General features: G+C 37.0%; 2 long non-coding RNA genes across 2 annotated transcripts in view; both read right to left on the bottom strand.

Annotated features, from left to right (window-relative positions):
* LOC121030634 (uncharacterized) overlaps nucleotides 1-8027 on the bottom strand; it is a 29447-nt gene extending 21420 nt beyond the window's left edge. Inside the window, exons 1-4 of the long non-coding RNA XR_005790338.1 lie at nucleotides 7987-8027; nucleotides 5245-5294; nucleotides 3087-3225; nucleotides 1221-1297 (exon numbers count right to left, since the gene is read on the bottom strand). This is a non-coding gene — a long non-coding RNA (uncharacterized LOC121030634). The remainder of the gene's footprint in view (nucleotides 1-1220; nucleotides 1298-3086; nucleotides 3226-5244; nucleotides 5295-7986) is intronic.
* Nucleotides 8028-8136: 109 nt separating this feature from the next.
* Nucleotides 8137-21809, bottom strand: LOC121030636 (uncharacterized). Its single transcript, XR_005790339.1, has 2 exons — nucleotides 21645-21809; nucleotides 8137-8170 (listed from the first exon to the last, which is right to left on the bottom strand). It is a non-coding gene; the product is annotated as an uncharacterized LOC121030636 (long non-coding RNA).
* Between the last annotated feature and the right edge of the window lie 461 nt (nucleotides 21810-22270).

Genomic DNA, 22270 nt, shown 5'->3' with positions numbered 1-22270 from the left:
TCCCAAATGTAATCTAGACACTATACTTGGATTATAATCAGGTTTTGTATTCACATAACAAAATTTCTGTAAATATCAGAATAACTCACTTGGAGTGATAGACTAGTCAGGGCCGTAGGTTTACTAGGGGGGAAGCCTGGGTGTCCCTTAATTGTCATTCTCAATCACAGGAAATAAAGAAATGAAGCCTAAGGGAAGGAGGCCTTATGATGGTGTGAGGAAATAAATATTTAGGGCTGGTAGTCTATGTGGAAATTCTGGTGGTGGGGGTGAACTGCCTGGTCATGTGGCAGCTGAGAAGATAAAGCTGTAAGTCGGTGGCCCTGGACCTAGAATAGTTGTAAAGATTCTATGTGTTTTCCTTCCATTGCATCATCCCTACTCTTTCACTGCTTTTTTTAAAAAGGCATATCCTGGTCTCAGTTGTGCAAGGAGTACTTAGAAAAAGATCTGTGTCTAGGTCTGAACTGAAAAGGTAGTGAATGCAGCATTGCCTCCCCCAAGTCTGGAATGGGCAGAGTGGCAGTATCAGCAGCATCAGAGGCGGCAGCTCAGGGGGATAATGAGGAGGCCTCGCAGAAGAACCAGGCAGAAGTGGCCTTGTTTCTATGTACCTCTGAGGCAATAATCAGAAACTCAGGAAAAGCTGAGGGATTTGGTTCCTGACAGAAGCAATGGGAGGTCAAATCATTGTGCCTTGGATTGCATTTATGTCCATATCAAATTTAAAGAAGATTAAAACTAATTCATAGGAACTCCGGTAACAGAAAACTATACGGTGAATTTTATGGATTTTAATCCAACCCAGTAAATATCCATTCAGTGTTTTTTTATGTATAGGGAAGGAAGTTATAGACTGTGTTCTTGAGGAATTTACAATACAAAATTCCAAAGAAGAAGAGAATTAATAAAGGCCTTAAAAGTAGTTCAGAATTTAACGGCCATACACAAGGAAGAAAATCTTATTTCTGAGATGGGGATTCAGGTAAGGTTTAATTGGCATCACGAAGGGGGCAGTGATGATGGAATCCAAAGAAGTCTCATGCACACCTCATGCACCAGTTGGAAACTAGGCTTAGGTATAAGCAACAGAAAGCCCAACGTGAGTTAACCAAATTAAACTTTAGTCTTTTTACCCAACAAGCATTTCTGGACAGGTGACAGTGCAGCAGCTCTCAGTACTGTCAACACCCCAGGCTCTGTCGCCTTTTTTCCTCTACCTTCCTTAGTGTTCCAACTCCCATCCTGACAGTTCCAGGATGATTCCTGCTTCACTAGGCATCTCGGCTCTTGCTTCCTAAAGGAGAAGGAGGAAGAAAGAGATATGGAAGAGATAAGAAAATGTTGCCAAAACCACCACTTAGGTCTCCTTGGCTAGAAGTATGTCAAAAGGGCTCACCCCTTGTTTTCAGCGAGATTAAGATATGTAGTTTTTGTGTTCTTTTTGTTTTAGCTGGTCACACTGTTATCCCCCTTCCAAAAAATAAAAATTAGGGTTCTGCTAAAGAAAAAAAGCTGGAAAGAGTATTAGATTAGTAACTATTAAGATGTGCCAACATCCCACTTATTAATTCTGCAGCCTAGGATAAAAATCAACTAACATTTCTGTATGGCAGTTTCTTTACCTGTGAAATGGTTATAATAATATCTTCCTAGTAAATGTTTGGGTGAGGATCAGGGACCATGTATTCAAGATGTTCAATATAGTCCTGACAAGTTAGAAGAGCATAATAGAGTGTAGCTGCTGTTACTGTTTAATTGGTTTTTTGTTTGGTTTATTAGAAATTGAAGGAGGAGTCCAATTTCAATACATAAATACTGGAAGAATAAAATTTTAGATGAAGGAAACAAGATCACAAAAACATGGACTTAGAAAAAAATAAGTAAGGGGTGCATGGGTGGCGCAGTTGATTAGGCATCTGACTTTGGCTCAGATCATGATCTCATAGTTCGTGAGTTCAAGCCCTGCATCAGGCTCTGTGCTGACAGCTCAGAGCCTGGAGCCTGCTTCGGATTCCATGTCTCCCTCTCTCTGCCCCTCCCCTGCTTGTGTTTTTTTTTCTTATTCTCTCTCTAAAATAAATAAAATAAACATTTAAAAAATATGTAAGAAAATTTAGAGCGTGTTCAGGAAATTTTACATAGTTTAGGAAGACTATCACTCATGTGAAAGGGAAAAAGTGAATGGTAATACTAGGAGGTCAGTATTCTGGGTCATATGATGAGTGTTGGCAGTGGGGGGCGGGGCTGGAACAGGGGTATAAGAGGCAGGCCAAAGGGTTTGATGCCTCGGCAGATAATGTGGAAGCACTGAAGTTTTCAACACAAGATTAAGTCCAAGCTATGCTTCATGCTGACCACTGTGACAGCAGTGCATACGATATACTTGGCAGCTGGAGAAAAACCACAGCAAGAAGAGTAGGGGAATTAATTTATACCCAAACAAAACATAATAAAAGCCTGAAGTGGGATAGCAGCAACAGAATAGAAAAGAGGAACTGATTCAGGAGTCATTTTTAAAACATTACTTACAGAATTTGGCATCCAACAGAATAGAAAAGGTCAGGGAAAAGACGGTGCCAAGGTAGTGAGCTAAACTTCAAGCTTCGTGGTGTCATTAGCCAGGGTGGAGGGTAGAGAGCAGGCCAGGGAGAGAGAGGACCACATTAAAAAGGTGGAAGGAAAGAATGGAGAGGGAGGCTGAGGGGAGAGATGGAAAAATACTGAGAGTAGAAACATTTAGTCATGTAAAATAAGATGTATAAAAACGGTTATATTCCAAGGGGTTGTTTAATCCATAAAAGGAATTTTCTCAGGCGAAGTAATGAATCTGTGAGAGCAAGATGCCTAATCCGAGTCATGCGCTAATCTGACTGTGTGGGGAGGCACCACCCATGTGCACTTTAGAACATGTACTTGCTGTTCAATGGCATTAGCATAGAAATAGTCCAAAAGTATGCAAACGTGTTTCTGAAGAAAATTCCCACTACTTAGTCTTTCACTCTTGTTAGGATGCAAAATTATTCCTCTGGAAATATTTGGGCACGGTTTGTCCTTCCTAGAGGCAGAGGAATGAGTTAATTTACCTCCTTAGGATCCCTCGCAACGACGTTCAGATCTTGTGATCATGGGCTCTGGGCTCAGTTTCAGCAGTTAATGGTCACAATGGAAACCCAAAGCGAAAGCAGACTGGGGAATCACTGCTGGAATCAAGGCGCTTTGTCACTTTGAGAAGAACAGAGTAAGGAACATAAGTGGTCTATTGACAGAATTGTTTGCTTATCATTTTTGGCACCTGTCATTTAAAACCGGGCAGGAAACACCTTTGAAAAATGATAATCCCAAACAGTTTAGACTTAATACAGTACTTTCATCTCTGTTTCTGGGATTTGGGGTCATTTAGATTTTAACACTCTAGCCATAAACCATCTAAATACATTCTTAAGGTTGCAGTAAGGGATAATTAGATTCTAGGATCATAGTTTTGAAGAATTTATACAGACACAAATCTTTTCAGTAATTATTCAGTATTATTTCAAGTCAAATGCTAGTTTGTTTCAAACTTCAGAAACCCCTTTGAAAAATTTTATGTGTTTTCTTCCAGTATCTTGGTTTACTTTAGAGATACTCATTTCCCCATAAATGAAGTCACTGGAATTTATTACCGAATTTAATTTGGTACCTGCTCTGCCCTAGACACTTCATCAGCACTGATGTAAAAAGGTACAATCTGATTATGCTAAATTATCTCACCTGTGATTAGGAATAACTCGTTTCAGGAGTCAAAGTGATTGTAAATAAATTCGTATTAGAGGGCTGAATAATTGCAAATCATGTTTTTCTCATCTTTAAAAAATTTTATTACACGTGAGGTTACAGGTCCCATGAGTTTATGGCACTTAACCTAAAGGCAGTAAAAGTGCTAAGCTGGGTATATAATGATATTCGTAAGTCACCTTATACTAGAAAAAGACTGTTGGTAGCTGCCTACAATGAAACTAAACTGTCCTCTTTCCTCCTTCATAGTTGTGCAAGTACACTGTTAGTGGGAATCTCACTTGAGGTTCCTAACTGCTAAAGTAATAATATCTTGTATGTATACAAGACCTTCCTTGTAGAGTTTTTTGGCCAAAAAAAAAAAAAAAAAAAAAACAATTGGAGATTTTTGTTACTATCTCCTTCTACATTCCCATAACCACATATTTTATAGGCTTAAAAATTAAAGATTAAGTCAAGGTCATCCAGTGAGAGATTAATTTTTTAATGCAAAGGCTAGTGTTCCATTCATTATCTTATCTCTATTACCTTAAAAATCACATTTAGCATGTATCATAAGTTAAAACTTTGTAAATCACCGGTTAGCATCTGACTCAAGGTATCATGCCTCACAAGCAGCTTTCTTAATAAACCCATTTGCTCAGCATATAACGCCAAGCTAAAAGAATTTAAAGAACTCGGATTAGGTTGCTTTTTAGTAGTTCTCATTGTGACTTACTAAATTAAATGACAAATTGAAATGCAGCTGAAATAACTCCGGAACTGGTTCTGTTATGGTTAATTAAAAGGTTTCAATCTCTAATGCTCATCTCTGGAACGTTTATTTTCGTGAAAGTGAGTTCTGTTCAACAAGTACTAATGAGACATTTGTAGGGTTAAAACTTTGCATTTGAATTTTTTTTTAAGAAAATCACAGCAACCAGTTCAGAGAAGTATGGGGTATGGATGGGATGCCAATTAATGCTATTCAAATTGGCATTCATTCCAATTAGCGCTATTGATCTTCAAGTACATGCCAGAGCGTGTTCAGGCTCTTTCATAAACATTATGACATTTAATTCTCCTTCAAACATGATGGGGTAGGCATGGCAAACTCTGTTTCATAAATGACAACATTTCAGGACTCTGAGATTTAGTTTGATGTTTTGTCCACAAGCTTCACGGTAGCAAAACAAGTTGTCTGAACCTTGCATGGGGACCCAAGGATAGACTAGCATATAGTATTTATTCTAATGATAATATTTATCATGAATTGGTTAATTCATTTATAAATTGGGCTGATATTATTAGCAAACAAATAAAGTTATACTTGAATAAAATGAAACTTCAGCAGGGCTGTGGCAATGGAACATATTGTGGACTTTTATATATTTCTATATGGCTTAAATGTTATTAGAGTAAATGGTAATTGTAACTAAAAACAAGCAAAATACAAGAAAATGGAAGGAAAACTTTGGTTAGATTTACCTGAAGTCTGGGACTGTCCACTTATTTTAATTTGATACTGGGTCTTCATACTATGTGTGGTGGAAATCAAGAACAACAAGAACAACAACAATAATAATTGAAAACATGTATGTTGTATATATTCAAACATGTTACTGCATGGCATGTATGTCCTATATATATCAACTCATTTAATCCTCACAACCCTTTGAACTAGAGATAATTGTTATCGCCATTTTAGAAATGAGGAAATCACAACACAGAGAGGTTAAAGAATCTTCCAAATTTACACATATAGGAAGTACACACATCCCAAGCAGTATGCCTCATAAACACAGGCCATTTAACACCTACTCCCTATTGTCATACATGTTGGAACTCCCCTATGGTCTAGTCCAATGACTATTAGGTAATGCATTGTTTTGATAGTTGCACTTTGGCACTGAAATCACAGCTTCCTAATCCTGACCTCATTTAGAGAGAGCCAAATTACGTTTAATTCTCAATTCAGTACATATTTGTTGGGACCCTGTCAGGTGCCAGATAATCTTCTGGATGCTTGGATGTATCAGCTACCTTTGGGCAACTGAAGTGGTAGAAGAAGAAAAAGAAATTATTTGCCTGAATTCTTCATAAAGTAGAGTCCGTGATCAAGACTTCTTATAAATGTAAGTGGATAATTTAGGAGTATTATCTGAGTGGACAAAATTAGGGACAAGAGGAATAAAAGAAGTATGGGTGAGGAATCAATTAATGGATGCAGTAAGTTGGCCACCACTCTTATTCTATACCTAAGAGAAACTTTGTAAAAGGCATACAGGAACATTTGCCTTAGGGAACTAAATGCCCAACTCCCTGGCCAAGGATAGCCCTGCAGGATCAAGTTCCCCCACATTCATGTTACACTAATTTTGAATCCAGCAAGTTGCCAAAGGAAGTCTGCACTGTCAGAGAAGCCCTAAGACGGTAATTTAGGATGGAAGTCTGAGGTAAGGCACTTCATGCCTGAGTCAGACTGCAACTACATGAAACTGATCAAAGTCTGCAGGCATAAATGACAACATTTCAGGATTCTGAGATTTAGTTTGATGTTTTGTCAAACTAAACATGAGTTTAGTTTGGGGTTCATGAGATCGAACCCCACACTGGGCTCTGTGCTATCAGTGCAGAGCCTACTTGGGATTCTTTCTCTCTCCCTCTCTCTCTACCCCTCCCCTGTGCTCTCTCTCTCAAAAATAAATAAATAAAAACTTAAAAACAAAAGCCCACAGGGAACCAGCGGCCACTGCCAAAGCCAGAATCATAGGTGAGGCCAGCAGGATTGAGAGCTATGTATCAGCTAAGCAATATAACAATGAAAAAACATAAGAAAATAACAGTATTTGAGAAAGTGACAAATGCTATTGATAAACAAAAACCAAAATAAGGCAGTTAAGGAGATTTGGAATGAGAATGGTGAAAGAATTAGGCTGAAACCTAAATACAGTGGTCAGCATTGCCTATAATTGAACAATGACTTGAAGAAGGTGAAGGAACATGTCACGCAGATAACTGAAACTTGAAAATATTCTGAATACTGTCAATTATTAAGAACTGTTGAGGAAGGGAGTTAAGATGACAGAGAATCCTGCAGACCCTGAGCTTGTCTTGTCCCTGAAGCATAGCTAGATCAGCATGAAACCATTTTGAACACCTAGGAAATTGATATGAGGATTAACACAACAATCCACATAACTTGGCCACAGAACTCAGCAGGTACATGTGTGGAGAGGTGAACTAAAGGACAGAAAAGCCGCAGAGGCTAAGGAGCTGTTTTTGCAGAGAGAGGACAGAGAAAAAGAATGCGGGAGAGTGCAGTGCATCAGGATTGTGCAAGAAAAGCACTCCCCCAAAAGTAGCTGGAAAGAAAGAGAATGAGTGTAAGCACTCACAGGGGACTGAACAAGAAATCTGTTCCACAAAACCATTTATAGGAAAAAGGAGAGTTTCAATGCCACCAGCATTCTATAAACTGTGGAGCACAGAGTCTGAAGTTTTGGAGCTCAGTGCCTGGTGGTGCTCTGGTGAGGAAATAGGGTGAATCCCCAAGAGCAGGCAGCAGGGTCTGAGGGGACTGTGTACCACATGGGGAGAAGTGGTTCCCTGTTTGGAGTGAAATTTGGTAGAGGCAATATGGCCTCTCCACAGGCAAAGGTCCCAGCAGACCCTGGAGAGCAGCCACGTTTGCTGGTATTGGGACAAAGATGCCAGAGTGCAGTGAAACCTGGCATAGGCTGTGTGTTGTGACTTGCCATAAGTCTCTGAACCTCTGCCACTACACAATTGCATGAATGTTTTCTGGGGCAAGCAGGCACCCAGGCATTGCTCAACAAGACCCTCCCCCAGAAAGTCAGGGCAAGTCCAAGCCACAGGGGGTCTCTGAAGCATGGGTTTTTAAAACACAACCCGATCTGAGACAAACTCTGGAGGGAGGTGCCATCTGGCAGACAGATAGATTTGATATGGACAGGGTAGAGGCAAGGAGTGGACAGAGGCCTGAGACAAAGGAGGGGTACTTGATCGTGGACTGGTGAGAGCAGGAAGTTCCTGTGCCAGAGACTAGGGAGTTGGATGAAGCCATTTCCACCTCTCCCATGTACCACATTGATCCACTCAAGTAAACTAAGCAGTGCCACCTAGTGGAGAACAGAGCTGTTACACTAAGCCCTGCCCAACTGTGTCCTCCAAGCACATCCCCTAGAAGACCAGCACAAGTCACTCTACCTGCTTAGTGTACAGACTATAAAAGTCTTCACAGTTTCAGTTCTAGGGGAAAATGGATGTAACTTCATTCAGCTTTCATTCTGTTTGCTGGTTCATTTACTTGTTCATTTTCTTTGCTTCTGTTTTTCCTTGAATTATTTTCTTTTTTTCTTTTTTTCTTTCCTTTACTTCTCTCTTCCTCATTCTTGGATACAAAAAGAGAAATTTTTATTTTTATTTTATTTTTAATTTTTTGTTCGATTTCATTTTCTTTATTTCATCTTATTCTATTTTATTATGTTTTTTTTTAATTTTTAAAGTTTTTCTTACCTTTTTTTCCCTTTTCTTCCCCTTTTTTCTTTATTCTATCAAGCTTCTTTCAACAAGCAGAGCAAAACACACCTAGGACCTACCTTACTTTATTTGATTTTTTTGTTTTTGTTTTTGTTTTTAATTTTCATTTTTTATGTTATTAATTTTTTTTTTTCTCCAAAGTGACAAAATGAACAAATTTACTCCAAGAGAAAACAGAAATGACATCCAGGGATTAATCAACACAGATACAAACAAGATGTCTAAAATAGAATTTAGAACCATGATAATAAAAAGAATACTAGCTGGGGTTGAAAAAAAACCACGGAATCCCTTTCTGTGGAGATAAAAGAAATAAAATCTAGTGAGGACAAAATTAAAAATGCTATAACTGAGATGCAATCTTGAATGGCTGCCACGACAGCAAGGATGGTTGAAGCAGAGCAGCAAATCAGTGATTTAGAAGATAAAATTATGGAGAATAATAAAGCAGAAAAAAAGAGAGAAACAGAGGAAAGGATCATGATAGAAGACTTAGAGAACTCAGTGACTTATTAAAAAGGAATAACATCCAATTCATAGGAGTCACAGATGATGAAGAGAGAGAAAAAGGGGCAGAAGGTTTATGTGAGAAAATTATAGTGGAAAACTTTCCTAATCTGGGGAAGGACACAGACATCAAAATCCGAGAAGCACAGAGAACTCCCATTAGAGTCAACAAAAAAAAAGGCCATCACTAAGGCATATCATAGTCAAATTCACAAAATACACAGATAAGGAAAGAATTATGAAAATAGCAAGGGGGAAAAAGTCCTTAACCTATAAGGAAAGACGGATCGGGTTCACAGCAGACATATCCACAGAAACATAGCAGGCCAGAAAGGAGTGGCAGGATATATTCAACGTGCTGAATGAGAAAAATATGCACCAAGAATTCTTTATCCAGCAAGGCTGTCATTCAAAATAGAAGGAAAGATAAAGAGTTTCCCAGACAAACAAAAACTAAAGATGTTCATGACCACTAAACCAGCCCTGCAACAAATTTTAAGGGGGACTCTCTGAGAGGAGAAAAGATAAAAAAGAAAAAAACAAATAAACAAACAAAAGCAACAAAGACTAGAAAGGACCAGAGAACACCACCAGAAACACAACTCTACAGGCAACATAATGGCAATAAATTCATATCTTTCAGTACTAACTCTAAACGTCAATGGACTAAATGCTCCAATGAAAATACATAGGGTGTCAGAATGGATAAGAAAACAAGACTCATCTATATGCTACTTGTAACAGACTCATTTTAGACGTAAAGACTCCTGCAGATTGAAAGTAACAGATGAAGAACCATCTATCATGCTAATGGTTGTCAAAAGAAAACTCGAGTAGCCATACTTATAACAGACAAACTAGATTTTAAAATAAAGACTGTGACAAGAAATGGAGAAGGGCATTATATTGTAATTAAGGGCTCTATCTACCAAGAAGATCTAACAATTGTAAACATTTATGCCCCCAATGTGGAATACCCAAATATATCATTCAATTAATCACAAACATAAAGGAGCTCATAGATGATATTATAATAGTAGGGGATTTCAAAACCCCACTTACACTGAGGGACAGATTATCTAAGAAGAAAATCAACAAGGAAGCAATGGCTTTGAATGACACACTGGACTGGATAGATTTAACAGATATATTCAGAACATTTCATCCTAAAGCAGAATACACATTCTTCTCGAGACAAATGGAACATTCTCCAGAATAGATCACATACTAATTCATAAATCAGCCCTCAACAAGTAGAAAAAGATCGAGTTCATACCGTGCATATTTTCAGACCACAATGCTATGAAACTTAAAATCAACCACAAGAAAAAAATTTGGAAAGACCATGAATACTTGCAGATTGAAGAACATCCTGCTAAAGAATGAATGGGTTAACCAAGAAATTAAAGAGGAAGTTAAAAAGTACATGGAAGTCAATAAAAGTGAAAACATGACAGCCCAAAACCTTTGGGATGCAGCAAAGGTGGTCAAAAGAGAGAAGTATGTAGTCATCCAGACCTTCCTAAAGAAGGAAGAAAGGTCTCAAATACACAGCCTAACTTACACCTAAAAGAGCTGGAAAAAAGAACAACAAACAAAACCCAAAACCAGCAGAAGGGAAATAATAAAGATTAGAGCAGAAACCAATGCTATCAAAATAAATAACATAACATAATATAACATAACATAACATAACATAACATAACATAACATGACATAACATAACATGACATAAACAAAACAAAACAATAGAACAGATCAATGAAACCAAGAGCTGGTTCTTTGAAAGAATTAACAAAATTGATAAACCCCTAGCCAGATGGATCAAAAAGAAAAAGGAAAGGACCTGAATAAATAAAATCACGAATGAAAGAGGAGAAATCATAGCCCACACCTCAGGAATGCAAATAATAATAAGAGAATATTATGAGCAATTATATGCCAACAAATTGGGCAATCTGGAAGATATGGAAAAATTCCTAGAAACATATAAACTACCACAACTGAAACAAGAAGAAATAGAAAATTTGAACAGACCCATAACCAGTAAAAGAATTGAATCAGTAATCCAAAATCGCCCAACAAACAAGAGCTGGATGGCTTTCCAGGGGAATTCTACCCAACACTTAAAAAACAGTTAGCACCTATTCTTTAGAAGCTGTTCCAAAAAATAGAAATGGAAGGAAAACTTCCAAATGCATTCTACAAGGCCAGCATTACCTTATTCCAAAACCAGAAAAAGACCCCACTAAAAAGGAGAACTACAGACCAATTTCCCTGATGAACATGGATGCAAAAATTCTCAACAAGATACTAGCAAACCGGATCCAACAATACATTAAAAGGATTATTCACCATGATCAAGTGGGATTTATTACTGGGATGCAGGGCTGGTTCAATATCTGTAAATCAATCAATGTGGTACATTCATAAAAGAAAGGATAAGAACCACATGATCCTCTCAATAGATGAAGAAAAAGCAATTGACAAAATACAGCATCCTTTCTTGATAAAAACCCTCAGTATCATAAAAGCCATATACAAAAGACCCACTGCTAATATCATCCTCAATGGGGAAAAAATCAGAGCTTTCCCCCTAAGGTCAGGAACACGACAAGGATGTCCACTCTCACCACCGTTATTCAACGTAGTGTTGGAAGTCTAGCCTCAGCAATCAGACAACACAAAGAAATAAAAGGCATCCAAATTGGCAAAGAGGAAGTCAAGCTTTCACTCTTCACAGATGACATGATCCTCCATGTGGAAAACCCAAAAGACTCCGCCAAAACACTGCTAGAACTGACCCATGAATTCAACAAAGTCATAGGATATAAAAATCAGTGTGCAGAAATTGGTTGCCATTTCTATACACCAATAATGAAGCAGCAGAATGACAGATCCAGGAATTGATCCCATTCACAACTGCACAAAAAAGCATAAAATACCTAAGAATAAACTTAACCCAAGAGATGAAAAATCTATACACTAAAAACTACAGAAAGCTTATGAAAGAAGTTGAAGAAGACACAAAAAAATGGAAAACAGTCCATGCTCATAGATTGGAAGAACAAATATTGTTAAAATGTCAATACTACCCAAAGCAATCTATATATTCACTGTAATCCCTATCAAAATAACACCAGAATTCTTCACAGAGGTGAACATACAAACCTAAAATTTGTATGGAACCAGAAAAGACCCCAAATAACCAAAGCAATCCTGGAAAAGAAAACCAAAGCTGGAGGCATCACAATTCCCGACTTCAAGCTGTATTATGAACTTGTAATCATCAAGTCATTATGATACTGGCACAAAAACAGGCACATAGATCATTGGAACAGAATAGAGAACCCAGAAACGGACCCACAAAATGTAAGGCCAACTAATTTTTGGCAAAGGAGGAAAGAATATCCAATGATAAAAGACAGTCTCTTCAACAAATGATGTTGGGAAAACTGGACAGTGACATACGGAAGAATGAAACTAGACCACTATCTTACACCATAATAAATAAAATAAACTCAAAATGGATGAAAGATCTAAATGTAAGACGAGAAGCCATCAAAATCCTAGAGGAGAAAACAGGCAACAACCTCTTTGACCTTGGCCACAGCAACTTCTTACTTGACATGTTTCCAGAGGCAAGGGAAACAAAAGCATAAATGAACTATTGGGACCTCATCAAGAAAAGGAGCTTCTACACAGTGAAGGAAACAATCAGCAAAACCTAAGAGGCAACTAATGGAATGGGAGAAGATATTTGCAAATGACCTATCAGATAAAAGGTTAGTATCCAAAATCTATAAGGAAGTTACCAAATTCAACATCCAAGAAACAAATAATCCAGTGGAAAAAAATGGGCAAAAGACATGCATAGACATTTTTCCAAAGAAGACATCCAGATGGCTAATAGACACATGAAAATATGCTCAACATCACTCATCATCAGGGAGATACCAATCAAAACCCTAATGAGATACCACTTCACACCTGTCAGAATGACTAAAATGAACAACTCAGGCAACAACAGATGTTGGTGAGGCTGTGGAGAAAGAGAAACCCTTTATGTATGAGGGTTCTTCAAAAAACTGAATATAGAACTACCCTATGACCCAGCAATTGCACTACTAGGTATGCAAAGAATACAGGAGTGCTGATTCGAAGAGGCACATGCACCCCAATATTTATAGCAGCACTATCAACAATAGCCAAATTATGGAAAGAGCCCAAATGTCCATTGGCCAATAAATGGATAGAGAAGATGTGGTTTATAAATACAATGGAATATTACTTGGCAATCAAAAATAATAAACTCTTGCCATTTGCAATAACGTGGATGGAATTAGAGTGTATCATGCTAAGCGAAAAAAGTCAGTCTGAGAAGACAAAGATCATATGATTTACTCATATGTGTAATTTAAGATACAAAACAGATAACCATAAGGGAAGAGAAGCAAAAATAATATAGAAACGAAGAGGGAGACAAACAATAAGAGACTCTTAAATACAGAGAACAAACTGAGGGTTGCTGGTGGGGTGTTGGGTGGGGGGAAGGGCTAAAGGGGTGAGGGGTATTAAGGAGGACACTTGTTGGGATGAGCACTGGGTGTTATATGTAAGTAATGAATCACTAAATTCTATTCCTGAAATTACTATTACACTATATGTTAACTAACTTGGATTTAAAAATTTTAAAAATAGCAAAAAATAAACAAACAAACAAATAAATAAAAGAATTGTTGAATAACTTCCTTCTGTAATCTTTTTACTTCCAACATCTCTAGTTGGAGAGGGATTTTAAGTGTTCATTAAAATCTATGATTAGTTAGAACTTTTGGTTTGGTTTTCAGGCATTCCATTAGCTTCTTTCAATTTACTGTTTTTGTTTCTTTCCTGTCAAGTAAGGCAAGCTTTTATTACTCTTAGGTAAGAAATTAAGACTGTATGCTAATGATGTAAAGAATGTACATCTCCAACCCAACTTCTCCCTTGGATGCCTGACCTACATATTTAATTGCTGACAACTTAACTTCTTCACATGGATGTCTAATAGACATTGCAAACATATCATATCCAAAATTAAGCTCCTGATTCCCCCCCCCCCCTTATTTCAAATGTGCTCATTTTACTTTTTAGTTGAGGACATTTCCATTTTTCAAGTTCCAGTGCCGAAATCTTCATACCATCCTTGATTCCTTTTTTTTTTTTTTTTTTTACTGCCTTCATCTGGTTTCTTATCAAATTCCGATGTCTCTAATTTCAAAATATAGCCAGAAATTAGCTACTTCTTCGCAGCTAGGGGCTTGGTTTAAACCACCATCATCCCTCGGTCTATATTACTGTAATAACTTCCAATGGTCTCATTTTCTTGCTTACTCTCCTACAGACTGCTAAAACTTGCTTCAGATCATGATCATTCCTCACTTAAAAGCCTGGTGGCTTCCTGACCCACCCTGGGTAAAACTCAAAGTCCACCTCTGATTTACAAGGCCCTATATGTTCTAGCTGCTCATTACCTCTCTGACATCATCTCCTACTCCTTTCTTGTTCCAAGTAGACACACTACCTGCCCTTAAGCCTCTGAACTTGCTATTTTTCACTGTCTGAAATGGTTTCCCCCAGATATCAAATGACTAACTCCTTCCATTCCTTCAGATAATTCTCAGGAGTCACTTTCTCAATGAGACCTTTCCCCCACTATGGAGAACAGCACAACTTCCCCTCTCAACATGTCCACTTATCCTTCTCTGTTTCATTCTTATCCACAGAAATTATCACTTTCTAATACCTTCCTTATCTCTCTCATTTAATGTTCATCTCTGCCACTAGCGTGCAAGCACCTGAAACTGTCCTGAGCATGTAACATCTGATCAGTGATTTTTGCTGTATGAAAGAATAAAAAAATGGTTCTGGAGCCATCCATTTGCCTGTAGGATAGTTATGATGATTATAGCAGCAATCTAAAAAACAAGAAAATGTTAAGCTTTTGAAAACCAAAGTGTACTTTTTCAGCTAGTCAATAGGCTAAGTATCACCATTTGTTAAGAAAAAATATTTTCCAAAAATTTTTAGCTCCTCTTAATATGTTAAGAACAAAGTTGAGCAAATTGGTTGGCAAGGTTTTATTATAGCCTATAGAAAAGAGGAAATCCACGATCTGGCATCAGCAAGTTTCTTTCAGAAAAGAAGGAGGAGAAAGTCTTTCTCTTCCAGGAAAGGTGATGTTGGGAGGGAAGAGAGCCCCTTGGATGTGTGTATATACCTCTCAGGGTTAACTTCACAGGAGGTGGGATATTAATTAGGTTGAAAAGAAAGCCAGGAGGAGGAGGTTTGGCCTATCTCCTACTGGGTCCCCTGAGACCATCCTCACACTGATCCTGAGGCAGAGAGGAGAGGTGTAGCAGTGCTGAGGCACTGGAGAGAAGTGGTTTAAAAAGTGGTTACAATGAGGAAATCATAACACTCCTAGAACAAAAAAATTCAATGCAGGCAGACCAGACCAACTAGAAAGCACGTGGGAGACACACCCAGAAGAAATAAGGGATCTGTAGTGTCATCTTGGATCAAGATAGTACAGAATTGACATTATCTTGACTTAGTCAAGACAAACAAACCATAATTTTTTAGCCATAGATTTCAATGATGAACACCAGCAAGACACTCAAGGACTAGACCACATGGATCATGAGTCAGTGGATAGCAATCATCAATCATTGTAAATCCAAAAGCCAGACCAACACAAAGACCATCATGAGGCATTCTACCCCTTCAATGAAGATCCTAAACTTTCCTTCATCCAGATTCCCTACACACACACATATATATACACACACATACATATATATATATTCCCTTAATATTTATTTATTTATTTATTTATTTATTTATTTATTTATTTATTTAGTTTGAAAGAAAGTGCATGTGTGCAAGCAGGGGAGAGGCAGAGAGAGAGATAGAGGATCTCAAGCAGGCCCTGCACTGTCAGCTCAGAGCCCAACACACAGCTGGATCTCACAAACTCTGAGATCATGATCTGAGCCAAAATCAAGGGTGAGACACTTAACCAACTGAGTCATCCAGGCACCCCCTAGACTCCCTCTTGTAAAGGGGACAGGCACAGGACAAATAGCCCTGATAAAGAGTTGGTTTTTTACTTGACTAAATGTTTACCTAATCATATTGTTTTTAACTAGAAACTGTCTAAACTGAAAGAAAATGATATGCCTTAAATTGGTAAACTGAAGTTTTGATCCCCATTGCAATTACTCCTGCTGAGTGAGCTGAGAGCTCAGGAAAATTTTATCAGTTATAGATAAGTAAAAAGCCCCACACATTTTTTGCATGTCTATATAATAATGAATTTCCTACCCTACAACCACAGCAAATACATCATTCCTTATCTCAATAACCAGTCCTGAATTAAAATATTATGGCCAATCTGAAACCAACCTAATCAAATTTTCACTTGTTATTTCACACTGAGCATTATAGGGACAGGATAGAATTTCAGCCCTGTCCAGGGTCTCTAGTCTACCCTTCTGAGAAAACTTATGTAGACAAGAAAAATAAACTTTTATAACAATGGAAATATTGGCTCTCAACATAATCAGGAGTGCATCAAATACAAAAATAGATATGTAGAAAAAAGGTATCCATATAAGTTAGTCTACTTTGTTCTCTCAGGGTTCCAAAGGAATTCAGGATGTACTTTCCTTCATATTCATCATGCAGTCAACCAATATCCAAAGGAGGAAATGACACCCCGAAGTGTTTCCAAATGGAATACCAACCAAATACAGTCATGTGTCTTCAGGTAAAAAGTATGTATCAGTATATCCCTTAATAAATGCAATACTCCTGAATGAAAATATTTTCTTTGAAAACAAGGTAAAATATCATGTTTTCATTTAATGGCAATTTCTTACTTTAACTCTATGTTTACCTGGGAAATACGAGTTCAATGTCATCTGTAACAGGGTCTCAGCTTTTGCATTGGTCATGTAATAAAAGAATTTAACCTGTCATTTGTTGAAGCTAATTGCTATTTTTGAAATAAAAATAAGGAGTTAACATCCTGTTGCTGTTTTTGTTTGTCAGTAATTGACCAGGAAGAGTTTCTCGTGAAGCAATTAAGCTAATGCCATAGTAATTATTTAAATTATAGACTGGTATCTAAGACTTACTGGGGAAAACTGATGGTCATGAAGACTTGTTGACTAATTAAGACCAACTATTCTATCCATCTTATAAAATCTTTCCCCAGAATAAGACAGGCAAGAACAATTGACATAGCACTTGACAAAATATAATATAATCTGGGTATTCAAGTCATTTAAAATATTGTTACTGGTTTTAATCTGTACATCAAAATGAAAGGCATTCTATAAGAAAGCCAAAGATAAAGCAAGATATATTCATATTTATTGTTTTTCCCCATGTGCAATTTACTAATAATTGAGTGAAAATTTTATTTTTTTAAATTAAAAAAAATTTAATGTTTATTTATTATTGAGAGACAGAGAGAGACAAAGCATGAACAGGGGAGGGGCAGAGAGAGAGACAGATACACAGAATCGAAGCAGGCTCCCAGCTCTAAGTTGTCAGCACAGAGCCCACGGGGCTCAAACCCACGAACTGTGAGATCATGACCTGAGCCGAAGTCAGACGCTTAACCAGCTGAGCCATCCAGGAGCCCCTGAAAATTTTATTTTTAAATTAATCTATTTCTTTTGAGAGAGAAAAAGAGAGAGGGTGCACACATATGTGAGTTGGGGGGAGGTGGGCAGAGAGAGAGGGAGAGAAAGAATCCCAAGCAGGCTCTGTGCTGTTAGTGTGAAGTTCTAGGCAGGATCAATCTTACGAACTGTCAGATCATGAACTGAGCTCAAATCAAGAGTCTGATGTTTAACCGACTGAGCCACCCAGGAGACTGTGAAAAATTAAAAAAAAACTTTTTTTACTGCTAATACCACTGTCTAATTATTGGTCCTAATGATCATATTCTTTACTCAACCATTGATATTTACTTCTCTTCTGGTCCCAGCCCTCACTTACCCAATTACAGTTCCTCCTAAATGGTAGCATTTCATACTTAGTAGCTCTCTCAGGTTTCTTTAATGTAAAAGTGTCTGTGAGTGTAAATATCAAAGTTAGCAATGAATTTACTGATTGGAAAATACTGTTGCAAACTTAAGGCAAATAAGGAAACAATAAATTGCCAAGAAATAGATATGATGATTTTCAAACTCAAAAACAGTGATAATCTAAATTAACCAGTTGATTTAGAGAAATATAGTCTTTTCCTCTCATTTAACATCACCGAAACTTCCAGGACCAAGAGCAAGGCAATTATTAAATTATAACAGTGATTCCTTTAGGATTTTAAAAGTTAATGGTTTAAAAAGAAAAGTTAAACCATCTTTATGTCAGAGTAAAATTCCACAGTTAAAAATCATCAATCCCAATAAAATTATAAAAGGTTAGATGTGAAACCTAAAATAGATTTAATCATATTTTTGATATGTGTCATTTTGAAAAAGTTGAAAACACTAACACAAATGTAGAATCAACATGTGCTAAATTTAGCTTATTAATTAGGGAAACAGGATGTTAAATCTGGGTCCAGTGGCAGAAATACCAGAAATTACTAGTACAGATCAAAAGACTTATTCTTTCCAGTATGCATAAAATATTTTCTAATTCACTTGGACTCAAAAATATACAAACAAACACCAAACAAATAATCCCCAAAGATTATTCTTGAAAACAAGAGAAGGCTGGTCTCATTTTATCTTGACATGTGGGTGTAGCATGAGGTGTTAATAACCACAAGAGCCTCCTTGCTGAGGTCAGCTCATCTGGAGGAAATTCTGTACAAATTTCATAAAGAATCTCAGATTGCATTTTCAATAACCTCTATTATTCCAGACATAGTTTTTGAATTGCTCTTATTGGCTGTTTTATTCTGAGACCAAGAAAGTAAATCTAAGAAATTCAACAAAGCTTACCAGTAGAGTCTATAAATTTGGACAGATTCTTCTCTCCCCAAAGTCCCTAAAATACAATGAGATTTCTGGGCTGCCACAGAGTGATGTTATTTATAGCGTGTAAGCTCTGGAACATGTATCAGACCAATTTTCTGGGGCTGTTTTATGGCCCTTGGTTTCACCTGTGAAGTAGAACCTTTATTTCTTCATGGTGGGCTTGTCGGAACTGATGAAGTGAGTTTATTCTCCTACAGTATGACACTACCAGGTATGGTCTTGGTTGCATAATCAATTTATCTAATTGTGTCTTGGTCAAAAGGAGGAAAGATTCTTATTGAACTGGTAAAGTTAATTATCATTGCCATAAAAAAAGCTACAAGACTCAGGAAAGTATTTGTTCCTGAATTGTGAAGCCTCAGGGAGGATGAATTAGCATTTAGAAAATTTTTTTTGTATATATTTCAATTTGCAAAAGCATAGTCTATTAAATTGAGGGCTAGGGAGAGACAAAAAATAGAAAAGAAAAAAGAAAAAGAAAAAAGTTTTCTTCATATACCCAATGAGAAAAAAAAAAGAACGCTAAAAATATTATCAAAATTAGATTTCCCTTTTATTTGAATACTAGAAATTAGGTCAACAGTCTGCTTTTGTGAGATATCCTCTTCAGAACTAAAAAAAATATTGATAATCCTGATTCAGTCTTTTAGTATCTGACAGTTGTCCAAGTAGTGACATTTTAAGATCCCTATCTTATACCCATAAGTCTATATCTTGAAATATCAATAGTTAAGAGTACATGGTATATAGTCTGTATTTGTTTTCTACTGCTATACAATGAATTATCCCAAGGAGAGCAGCTGAAAACAACTTCCACTTATTATTTTATAGTTCTGTCCATCAAAAGTCCTGGTAGGCTCAATTGGGTTCAATAGTCAGGTTCTCAGAATTCTGTGGTCAATGTTTGGCTGGGATGGGCTCTTAACTGGAGGCTCTAGGAAAGAACCCCACTTCCAATCTCATGTAGGCTGTTGACAGAATGTAGTTACATGCAGTGGTGGTTCCAAGGTCTTCTTGTTGGTTGTCAGCCAGGGACCACTGTCTGCTCCTAGAGGCTGCCTATGTTCCTTCTCACCTAGCCCTCTCCATCTTGAAATAGCAACCATGAGTTGAATCCTCCTTACATTTTAACTAACCCTGGCTTTCCCTTCCATTGCCAGCTAGAGAAATTTTTTTTTTTTTTTTTTTTTTTTTTTGCTTTTAGAAAGTACCTGCGGGGGCATTGGGGGGTGCTCAGTCGGTTAAGCATCCGACTTGGGCTCAGGTCATGATCTCACGGTTCGTGTGTTTGAGCCCCACATTGGGCTCTGTACGGACAGTACAGAACCTACTTCGGATTCTCTCTCTCTCTCTCTCTCTCTGCCCCTCCCCCACTTGTGCACACATGCTCTCTCTCAAAATAAATAAATAAACTTTAAAAAAAAAATAAAGAGCACCTATGGTTCCATTAGGGCCAACTAGATATTCTCCTTATTTTAGGTCAACTGATTAGCAACCTTACTTACCTCTGCAAAATCTCATTTGTGTTATAACATAACATAATCACATAGCTCACAGGTTGGGGAGGTAGCATTTTAGGATTCTGCCTAAAAAAAGCATTTTAGGATTCTGCCATGGAATCCTTTTCACAAGGCTCTGAGACACTCTTTTCTTCTAGCCTATAGTTTACAGCAGAGTCTTCAGAGAAGAAAGGGGGGAGGAGAAACTGCATGTTGATGATGTGACTGAATTTTGAGTTTATTATAATAACTAACAATATAAGAATTGAAAAGAGTAAAATCTTCTATTGGAGTGTCACTTATAACTGTTTCATATGGACTTGATCAATATTTCTCTTAAGAAGCATAAATGGATAATGTGGGAATCGACAATTCTACATAGAAATGTTCTGAGTGTTACAAATAAATTACTACTTCGTAATTTCAGACTCAATACTTCTTATCTACAAATGACATTTTCAGAGTAGTTGGAGTCATTGAAAAAATATTATTATGGGAGATATTACATGTTCCACATTGTTCTTAAACTTCTCTCTCAAACACACAGAAGATGCTGGGTTTGAACTCCAGCCTCTTTTCTGCAACCCCCCACAAAAGATGTTATAAGTGAAAAAAGCAGTTAAAGGTTTAGCTACACTCCATTTTCTTTTCCTTTGAGTTCTAACTATACTCTCAAATCAAATCATTATTTCCTTCCAAAAATCAACAAGGTAATAACAATATCTGTTGTAGAATAGCTTCTTTGTTAAAAAGAAAAATGTTGCCCCTCAAATCTCCTATTTTGTAGTCCTTTGTTCTCCTCTTGTTTGTGTCTCTCATTTTTAATTCACAATTGTATTATCCCTCCACATCATCCACAGAGCACAACATGCCCTACATAAGAATAGAACAAATACTGTTGTATTATTTCTTAGGCCTTTAAAAACGTTTGAAATGCTCATATTTATTGAGAGCCCACAGGTAAGAGGTTCTACAAAAAGATGTCATCTTTGTTTTCAAACATGATGCTATTTATTATTCTCAGTAGGACAGTCAATAGTAAATTATTAAACAGTGTTGATGAAATTACACAAATCCACCTACAGCTTTATACCTTATGTTTTTATGACTGCTGTCAAGAATTCACTGTGAAGTTAGAGATCACGAACAAAGTGATCCATGTGAGGTAGAATCTGTAGCCTAGTAAAAGAATATCCGGTATTGGATTTGATCATTGTCTTTCCCAGAAAAGTATATTCTAAGCCTTTTGCCTATGAGATTTCCTTTTCAGACTTACCCAATGTAAATATTAAAAGAAAAATTTGATATTCTATAATAATTCACTGTACCAGGGATTGGCAAACTTTTCTATAGAGACAGTGAACATTTTTTAGGCTTTTTTAGGCTTTACGAGTCATATAGTTTCTGCCACAGCTGCTACTTGATTCTGTTGTCCCATGAACACAGCTGTAGAAAATATGCAAACAAATTAGTGTAGCAGTGTTCCAAAAAAATCTTTATGAACACTACAATTTTAATTTCATGTAATTTTCACATCTCACATTACTTTTCTTTTGGTCTTTTTCAACCATTACAAAATATACAATCATTCTTAGCTTGTAGTTTGCTAAGCCCTGTATTGTATTATACATTAGTTAAATTCTAGTCTTTCTCAAGCTAGTATCTAGGAGTCATGGGGATAGCTGGTTTCATGGGACACTGCAGCCACAACCTCTCCTTAAGGTTGGTAAGAATAGGAAAAAGTTAGCATATTTTAGTAATTGCTATTTTTATATTTGTTTGTCACTCATTCCCAAATGTTGTTAATATCTACTATGTACAAATTACTCTCATAGGTATTTTGAGTGCCTGACATCAAGGGTTTGTATATATCAAAAAGGAATCACGGAAGTACAGATAAAG

Source organism: Herpailurus yagouaroundi, unplaced genomic scaffold (genome assembly GCF_014898765.1).
Source record: "Herpailurus yagouaroundi ecotype Mexico unplaced genomic scaffold, PumYag 140, whole genome shotgun sequence".
NCBI classification, from domain to species: Eukaryota; Metazoa; Chordata; class Mammalia; order Carnivora; family Felidae; genus Herpailurus; species Herpailurus yagouaroundi.
Note: the sequence above shows the minus strand (reverse complement) of the source record. Positions and strands in the feature narration are given on the sequence as shown.